We start from the raw sequence: 9,965 nt of genomic DNA, 5'->3' as shown, positions 1-9,965 counted from the left end.
ATTAGTGGATCATTTGGTAGTTCTATTTTTAATTTTTTGCGAAAACTCCATACTGTTTTCCATAATGGCTGTACCAATTTACATTTCCACCAGCAGTGCACAAGGGTTCCCTTTTTCCATATCCTCATTAACACTTGTTACTTCTTATCTTTTTGATAATAGCCATTCTAACAGGTATGAGTTGATATCTCACTGTGGTTTTAATTTGCATTTCCCTGATTGGTGACATTGAGCACCTTTTCATATACCAATTTCCCATCTGTATGTCTCTTTAGGAAAATGCCTTTTCTTCCCAACATTAATTGAATTTTGTTTGTTTGTTTGTTTGTTTTGCTATTGAATTCTATCAGGTTTTTATGTATTTTGGATATTAACCCCTTATGAGATATATGATTTGCACATATTTTCTGCCTTTCAGTAGGTTGTCTTTACATTTTGGTAATGGTTTCCTTTGCTGTGTAGAAACTTTTTAGTTTGATGTATTCCCACTTATTTATTTTTTTGCTTTGATTGCTTTTGCTTTGGTGTCAAATCTAAAAAATTATTGCCGTGACTGATGTCAAGAGCCTACCATCTATGTTTTTTTTTAATCTTTTTTGAATTAATTTTTGTGTATAGTGTAAGACAGCAATTCAGTTTCATTCTTTTGCATGTGGCTGGCCAGTTTTCTCAACAACATTTATTGCGGAGACTGTCCTTGCTTCATTGTTTATCCTTGGCTCCTTTGTCATAAATTAATTGACTATACATGTGCAAATTCATTTCTGGGCTTTTTAATCTGTTCTACTGATCTATGTGCCTGTTTTCATGCCAGCATAGTACTGTTTTGATTATTATAGCTTTATGGTATAGTTCGAAATCAGGTGTCTAATGTAAGTATAGATATCCCAGCTTTCTTTTGGTTTCCATTTCCATAGAACGTCTTTTTCCATCTCTTCAATTTAAGCCTGTGTGTTTATAGATTTGTACTTATTACCATTTAATTATTTCCTGACTATGTTGTAGTTCCTCTCTGTTCAATGCTTCTTCTCTAGCTCTCTTCCTTTGTGGTTTGAAGACTTGTTTAGTGGTACGCTTAGATTTATTTCTCTTTAGCTTTTGTGTATCTACTATAATTTTGCTTTATGGTTACCATGAGGTTCACATATAAAAACCTATATTTAAAAGTCTATTTTAAGTTGGTAACAACTTAAGTTCGAGTGCATTTTCAAGTTCTACATTTTTAATCTTCCCCCCGCATTTTATATTTTTGATGTCATGTTTTACATTTTTTTATCTGGTTTGTACCTTAACTAATTATTATAGTTACAGTTATTTGTACTACTTTTATATTTTAACCTTGATACTAGCTTTATAAGTGATTAATCTACCACCTTTACAATATATTTTCCTTTACCAGTGAGACTTACACTCTCATCTATTTTCTTGTTCCTAATTCACACCCTTTCTTTTCAGCTTAAAGAAGTTCCTTTAACATTTTTTGTAAGAGGATTTAGTGGTGAATTCTTTTAGCTTTGGTTAGTCTGGAAAACTCTTTACCTCTCCTTCAGTTTTGGATGATAACTTTGTGGGGTAGAGTATTTTTGGTCAGCATTTTTTTTCTTTCAGTACTTTGACTATATCGTGCCACTCCCTTTTAGACAGCAAAAATCTCCTGTTAGTTTTATGGCTTTTCCCTTGTACTAACAAGTTTTTCTCTTGCTGCTTTTAAGATTCTCTCCTTGTCTTTAAATTTTGATATTTTAATTATAATATGTGGGCTTCCTGGATCTGGATATCTGTTTCCTCACCCAGATTAGGGAAGTTTTCAGCCATTATCTCTTCAAATAAGTTTTCTGCCCTTTTCTATATCTTTTCGCCTTCTGGGACCCCTACAATGACAATGTTAGTTTTCTTGATGTTGTCATATAAGTCCTTTAAGCTACCTTCACTTTTTTCTTTTTTTTTTCTTTTTGCAGCTCTGATTGGGTGCATTCCACTCCACTGTCTTCAAGTTTACAGGTCTTTTCTTCCGCTTCATCTAGTTCGTTGTTGAACCTGTCCTAATGTGTATTTCAGTTCAGTTAGTGTATTCTTCAGCTCCGTGACTCCTATTTGGTACTTTTTTAAAAGGCCCAGTCAGTGCCATTTGTTGTACATGTTGAACAGCCTCTAAGACCCAAAGGCTCCTATATGAGAGTTTTTTTTCCTTTTTCTTTTTTGCATCAAACAGTTTATTCCAAAAGCCTGTCCACAAGGAAGACAAAAACAGAGTAATCCTCAATAAAATAAAACAAACATGAAAAGTTGAATAGTCTATGCTTGAAAGGAAGAAGGTAAAAAAACTCACCAGATAAAACCACATCACTCATCCCATTTAATTTCCTGTTACATGCACTGAGGAAACAGAACATCAGGCCCCAAGGCAGCAATGCCCTGAGGTTCTAGCTCAGGTTCCTTCTGTGTGGCGAGATGAGGGAAAGGGGCAGGGGCAGGGACTGGTCAAGGATATGGCATCATTTGGAAACTGGGGACCCAGAGAACCCTTTCGCTGCAAGCTAAGCAAGAGTCATAATTAAAACAAAGGCAGAACATAGGATAAATTTTGGATGCTCAGAGAAGAGATTCAATAGATGAAGAGGGAAAGATGCAGGGGAAGGTTCTGGGAAGCAGCCTCAGAAAAGGAGGATTTTTTGCTTTTTGTTCTTTATTGGGAACTCAAATGAGCAGAGGTCCTGTGACTCCAGTGGTATACTGAGGCTGAAGGAATATGCCACTGTATTACCTCTGCCTCCTGTGCTTTCCCCCAAGATAGAGGAAAACCACTAATGTCCTCCCCATTGTCATTCTTAAGAATCCTTCAAATATGACCACTCCACACACAAAGTTAAGCCCAGGAAAGGGCCAATCATAGAAAGCCTCAGTAATTCTTCCTAATGGAACCAAAACCAGAGATGCCCATCATAGATACCATCTCATCATCCTCCTCAAATGTCAAGTCCTCCTCAGCCCTCCTTTTCTTCTCCTTCTGTTTCTCTTTCTTGTAGGCTTTGGCCTTTCCCTCCTCTTCTCTGAGCTCCTTCATCCTTCCTCAAACTTATAATCCTACTGCTTCTCTTCCATCTTCTTATTGACTTCAAAACATTTTTTCACCTGATCCAAGGTGGAACATTCCACATGCATAGACATGCCCAGATTTCACTGATGTTTCTTTCCATTAATGCGATCCAGGAAGTTGATGGAGTCCTTCACAATACAGTCGCAGACATTGCAGTAATATCCTCCCATTTAAGATCGTGGGGTGTTCTTGGTAATGACAATCATCTTTCCAAGCTTGGATTTCAAGTCCACCTTGTAGTCCCTATGCTGGAGAAGTTCCCACTTGACTGGTTGCACTGGTTTTCCATCCTTCTACTCTCTCTTTTCCATGAGCCTCTTCTTGGTGAGCTTCTCATATTTATCTTTGTCTCACTTTCAGCAAAAGTCCAAGTTTTTATCCCACTGCCCAATGCCATCTTCCCTATTTGGTACTTTTAAAATATTTTTTATCTCTTTGTTAAAGTTCTCACTGTGTTTATCCATTCTTCTCCCAAGTTCAGTAAGCATTTTTATGACTATTACTTTGGACATTTTATCAGGTAAAAGACTTATCTCAATTTCATTATAGTTATTTTTTCCTAAGGTATTATCTTGTTCTTTTGTTTAGAACATATTTTGTTGTTTCTTCATTTCAGTTTACCCTCTGTGTTGGTTTCCATGCATTAGATGAAACAGAAACCTCTCTCAGTCTTGAAAGAGTGGCTTCATGTAGAGATAAACATTATCATTCAACCTTCCTTTAGCTCTTGGTTGTCTCTCAAACCCTTGTGATTGTGCAAGCAACCTATTTTATTTTTTAATAGCTCCCAAGATCTGTCAGTGACCTGAAGGGGACAATCTCAGCTAGGACCTAAATGCAGCCTGATGAGAAGCCAGATACTCAAGAAGTGGCTTTTAAAGTATGCAAATATATACAATCCTGTGGGACCACAAGTATAAGCCCTACTGGCCACCAGACTGAGATCTGGAGTTATTCCCTGGGCATCAGTCACAAAACTGGGCATACATTCTTTTGAGAGCACTTCTGTGATCTTCACATGTGTTGGAAGACTGCCTCTCAGGACAAAACTCATGGACAAGCAAATAGGCCTCTTTCTCAGAAAGAGCTGGAGTAGAGGGAGTGTTTCAGTCTGCTGTCTGTGCAAAATTGAGAAACATTGTAGTAGATTTTGATATCAGGAAACGCGAGTCTTATGGGAGTTTTTTCCTCTTTAATTCCCCCCGCCACCACCACACTTTCACCCCTGACCTATGAATGTTGCCATCTCCCCTGAAGAACTGGATCTCTGAAGGCTGGGCATCTCTTCCTTTGTGCTCGCAGTGTGCACCTCGGGTCTGGTGCACCAGGAGTATGGTCCGTGGCTCCACCTGGGTGCGAACTTAGGACCTTCTGTGTGTAAAGCAGACATGCTCACCACTACATTATGGAGCCATGCCCTGTTGTTGTTGTTGTTGTTGTTGTTGTTTCAAGATTGTTTTGGCTATTTGAGGTTTTTTGAGATTCCTTATAAATTTTAGAATAGGTTTTTCTACTTCTGCCAAAAAAATTTTCATTGGGCTTTTGATGCAGATTATATTGAAACTGTAAATGGCTTTGTATTGGCATTTTAATAATAAATATTAAGTCTTCTGGTTTATGGATATGGGATGTATTTATTTGTCTTCTTAAATTTCTTCTGACAATATTTTATAGTTTTAATTTAAGTACAAATCTTTCTTCTCCTTGTTTAAGTTAATTTCTAAGTATTTGTTCTTAAACTAATTTAAAAGTTGTTTTTTTTTTATAATTTTCTTTCTAAATTGTTCATTGTTAGTGTATAGAAATGCAACTGATTTTTGTATGTTAACTTGGTAACCTCATTTATTAGTTCGAAGTGTGTGTGTGTGTGTGTGTGTGTGTGTAATCTTTCAGTTTCTACATATTACATCATATTATCTGAACAAAGATAATTTTACTTCTACCTTTGCCATTTGGATACCTTTTATTCCTTTTTCTTGCCTCATTGATCTGGCTACAACTGTTAGTGCTGTATTGAATAGAAGTGGTGAAAGTGGGCGTCCTTGTTTTATTCTAGTTCTTACAAAGAAAGCTTTCAGTTTTTATCATTGATTATGGTGTTGCTCTTGTTTTTTTCATATATGGCTTTTATTATGTTGATGTAGTTTCATTCTATTCCTATTTGTAGAGAGTTTTTGTCATAAAAGGGTATTGAATTTTGTCAAATGTATTTTCTTCATCAATTGAAATGATTATGTGGGAGTTTTTTGCTTCATTTGATTATTGTGGTGTAACACATTGATTATTTTCATATTTTGAAACATCTAGGCATTCCAGGAATTAATCCCACTTTGGTCATGGTGCATACTTCTTTTAATATGCTGCTGAATTTAGTTTTCTAGTATTTTGTTAAGGGTTTTTGCGTCATTATTTATAAAGGATATTGGTCCATGTTTGTTTGTTTGTTCTTTTGTAGTGCCTTTGTCTGGATTTCGTATCAAGGTAATGCTGGTCTCATAAAATAGATTAGGATGTGGCTCTTCCTCTTCAATTTTTGGAAAATTTTGAGAAAGGTTGGTATTAGTTTTCTTTAAATATTTGGTAGTATTCACCGATGAAGCCATCAGATCCAGGGTTTTCCTTTGTTGGGAAATATTTTCCTTTGTTGGGAAATATTTTCCTTTGATGCAATGTCCTTACTAGTTATAGGTGTATTCAGGTTTTCTATATTATTATGATTTAGTCTTCATAAGTTTTGTGTTTCTAGGGATTTATTCATTTTATCCAGGTTATTCAATTCAACACTCTTTCATTTGTTCTTGGTGTTCAATTATAGCACTCTCTTATTCTTTTTATTTTTTGTAGAATTGGTAGTAATATCCCCTCATTTTTGATTTAATAATTTGAGTCTTATCTCTTTTTCTTAGCTAATTATTTAATTTTATTGATGTCTTTAAATAACCAATCTTGGTTTAATTGATTCTCTCTATTGTTTTTCTATCATCTATTTCATTTATCTCTGCTCTAATCTTTATTATTTCCTTCCTTCTACTAGCTTTAAGTTTAGTTTGTTCTTTTTCTAGTTTCTTATATTGTAAAGTAAGGCTGTTGCTCTGAGATCTTTCTTAATTTTTAAAGTAAGTGCTAAGTCTTTAAATTTCCCTCTTTATCACCACTATCACTGCATGCCATAAGCTTTGTTACATTGTGTTTTCATTTTCATTGATCGATAAGTATTTTCTAATTTTTCTCTGTTTTCTTCTTTGGTCCATTGGTTGTTTAAAAGTGTGTTGTTTAATTTTCACAAATTAATGAATTTTCCAGTTTTCCTGCTTTTATTGATTTCTAACTTCACCCCATTGCAATTGAAAAATATACCTTATATGACTCTACATTTTTAAATCTACTGACACTTAATTGGTGGCCTAACATATGGTATATCCTGGAAAATGTCCCATATGAGAAGAATGTGCATGTTACTGTTGGGTAGAATAGTCTACAGATATTTGTAGATCTAGTTGGTTTACTGTGTTATTTAAGTCCTCCATTTCCTTATTTTTCCTCTGTCTAGTTGTTCTATCCATTATTGTGAGTAAGATATTAACGTTTCCAACTACTATTGTAGAACTGCCGATTTCTACTATCAATTCTGTCAGATTTTACTTCATATATGTTGTTGATCTGTTGTAAGGTGTGTAAATGTTTATAATTATATCTTCATGCTATAATGAGCCTCTTATTATTATATGTCTTTGTCTCTTGTAACTTTTTTTTATTAAAATAATAGAATGTGCAAAGGGAACAAATTTGTGCTAGTTGTATTACTCTGAGCTGGGTCACTTTTTATATAGAATATCCTTTTCTATCCTTACTTTTAACATATTTATATCTTTGGATACAAAGGGAAACTCTTGTATGTAGCATATAGGTTAATCATATCTTGTTATTTGTTGTTCTAATCTCTGTCTTTTGATTGGAAATTTAATCCATTTACAATTTAATTATTGATCAGAAGAAACTTACCTCTGTCATTTTGCTATTTATTTTCGTAGGCCTTATAACTCTTCTGTCCCTCATTTCCTGCATTACTGTCTTCTTTTGTTTAGTTTTTTTTTTTGTATTATAGTTTTAAATAAATTTGTTTAAATAACTTTCTTATTTCCTTTTTGTATATTATGTAGCTATTTTTTGTGGTTGCTGTAGGGATTACATTTAATATCCTAAAATGGTCACACTAATTAGATAACACTAATTTTTTATTTGCACCCCTTCTAGTTGTTGATGTCACAAAATTACGTCTTTATACATGGGTACCTTAAAACATGAACTAAGAATTTCTTTAAATTCACTTGTCTTTTAAATTATGTAGAAAATAAAATATAGAGTTACTAACCAAAGTTACAATAATCTAGCTTTTAGACTAATAATTGTTTTTTCAATGTATTAGTTTCATCAAACATGCAGAAAACAAAAAGTACAGTTGCAAACCATTGTTTCAATAATACATTTATTGAGATCTTATTCCTTCATACTAGTTACTGTCTAGTGTCCTTTTATTTCATCTTACTGGACACCCTTGAGCCTTTCTTGTAGGGCAGGCTTAGTGGTAACAAACTCCCTCAACATTTGTTTATGTGGGATTGTCTATTTATCTCTCATTTTTTAACGAGAGTTTTGCCTGATATAGGATTCTTGGTTGACAATTGTTTTCTTTTAGTATTTTTTATATATTGCCCTATTGCCTTTTGGCCTCTAAGGTTTCTTATGAAAAATATGCTGACTATTTTATTGAGGAGTCTTTATATGCAATGATTTGCTTCTCTCTTGTTACTTTCAAAATACTTCTTGTTCTCTGGCTTTTTAAAGTTTGGCTATAATGTAACTTAATGTGGGTCTCTTTGAGTTCATCATACTTGGAATCCTTTGAGTTTCTTGGATATTTATATTCATGTCTTGTACCAAATTTGGGAGTTTTCAGCTATTATTTCTTCATATGCTCTCTTTGAACTTTTCTCTCTTTCTTCTCCCTCTGAGACTCCCACAATGGATATGTTAGTCCATTTGATGGTTTCCCACATGTCCTTTAGGTTCTGTTTCCTTTCATCTTTTTTCTTTTTTGTTTCTCAGACTCGATAATTTTCATTATCTTATATTTGAGTTTACTGATTTTTAGTTGTGCTTGCCCAAATCTGAATTTAAATTTCTCTAGTAAATTTTTCATTTCGGTCATTGTACTTTGCAGTTCCAGAACTGCTTTTTTTAAAAAATATTCTATCTCTTTATTTGTATTTCCATTTTGTTTATACATTTTTTAAAAAAAGTTTTTTCTTTAGTTTTTTTGAGCATCTTTAAGAGAATTGTTTTAAATTTTTGTCTGGCATATCTACCATCAGATCTTTTTCAAGGAGAGTTTCTGTTAATTTACTTTTTTCCTTTGAATATTTTCCTGTTTCTTTATATGTCTTCTGATTTTTTTTTTTTTTTTGAACACTGCACATTTGAATCCAGTATTGTCATACCTCTGGAAATCAGATTTTCCTTCTTCTCCAAGGTTTGCTGGGGAGGGGTATTATTTTTGTTCTTTTGTTGTTGTTGTAGGCTGCCTCTGTGCTGAGGATAAATCTGAGGTGTAAACTTTAAGTCTTCTCAGGTCTTTTCTGAGACTTTCTCATTATATGTATAGTACTTTCTAATTTTCCTGGTACATGAAGTTGTTTTTGAATGTCCTAATTTTTAATGTGTCCCCCCTCACCCCCCACTCCATGGGGACAAAGAGAAAAATGAAGGAGAGAGAAAATGGATGCTGGCAGTCACTTCTGGCCAAGGGGAAGGGCCTGTGACAGTGGGGGTGGTACAACAATGATGGCCATCAGCTCCTCTTCCTCCTTGTCTGAACCTCTGTAGGGAAAAAAACAGCAGTCAGAGCACAGATCTCTGATAGTTGGAGAACAGAGTGTTTTTATCTAAAAAGGTCCCACAAGCTCACAAGCTTTTTGCAAGCTGCTCCAGGAACACATGCATAGCTAACTGCCACATCACTGGGGGTGGAAAATTGATAGTTGCTGTAGTGCTAAGAGTTATATTGGCCAAAATTAACTGCAATTTTAAGTCTAAATCTTCTCTTGGAAGTTGCAAGCCTTCAACAGATTCCATAGTACAAAAATAATTGCATTAGAGAGGTTTACCGGTGCAGTTGTTGGGTAGGTAGGGAGATAGATACCTGGTGATTTTTACTTTGCCATATTCCCAGAATCTTCTTTCATGATCTTGTAACAACATCTTGGAAAACAAACAGAAAAGAACCTGCAGACATTGAGTGAGAACATAGTAATGGTTAAGATGGCTGTAATGAATTACTGTGACACCTATTTCAGTTATCCAAAGGCTATTTTCTTCTCAGGTTTGTCTGATTTAAGGGAAGTGTAAAGGCAAGGGACACCTGATGAGTGGATGTTTTTGTAGTTTCGTTCAGGAGGCACTATCAGAGGACAAAATCCATGACGTGAGAAGGGCCTGCATCCCAGGCTGCAATCTTGTGAGGAGTGTATCCCTGAATAATAGGGCTTTGAGGATATGAGTAGAAATCATGTTTCTATTTCCAGGCAACTATCCTTGTAGCTGGTGTGAGATCAATCAGCCTTCAGATGCCAGATCTTGTATTGATTTCTATACTGCAAAGTCACTCTTTGGCATCAAAGACCCAGAGAATCTTAAAGGCCCTTAGAAAACCCCTCAGCCTGGGCTGGTTGTCCTCAGCACACCTTTAAGCAGTAGTCAAACATGCTTAAACAATTAATGCCTAACTTCTCTTCAGCACCTGTAAGTGTAATTCACAAAAAAACCTTCAGTTAAAATGAAATGTGAAAGGATAGGCTACACAAGAAACCCA

The 9,965-nt window shown here is 34.8% G+C and overlaps 1 pseudogene; it reads right to left on the bottom strand.

The window, feature by feature from the left end:
* Positions 1-2,899: 2,899 nt before the first annotated feature.
* Positions 2,900-9,229, bottom strand: LOC107519423 (annotated as a pseudogene).
* Between the last annotated feature and the right edge of the window lie 736 nt (positions 9,230-9,965).

This window comes from Rousettus aegyptiacus, unplaced genomic scaffold, assembly GCF_014176215.1.
Source record: "Rousettus aegyptiacus isolate mRouAeg1 unplaced genomic scaffold, mRouAeg1.p scaffold_m13_p_5, whole genome shotgun sequence".
Taxonomy (NCBI): Eukaryota; Metazoa; Chordata; class Mammalia; order Chiroptera; family Pteropodidae; genus Rousettus; species Rousettus aegyptiacus.
This window is presented reverse-complemented; position numbering and strand designations above follow the sequence as displayed.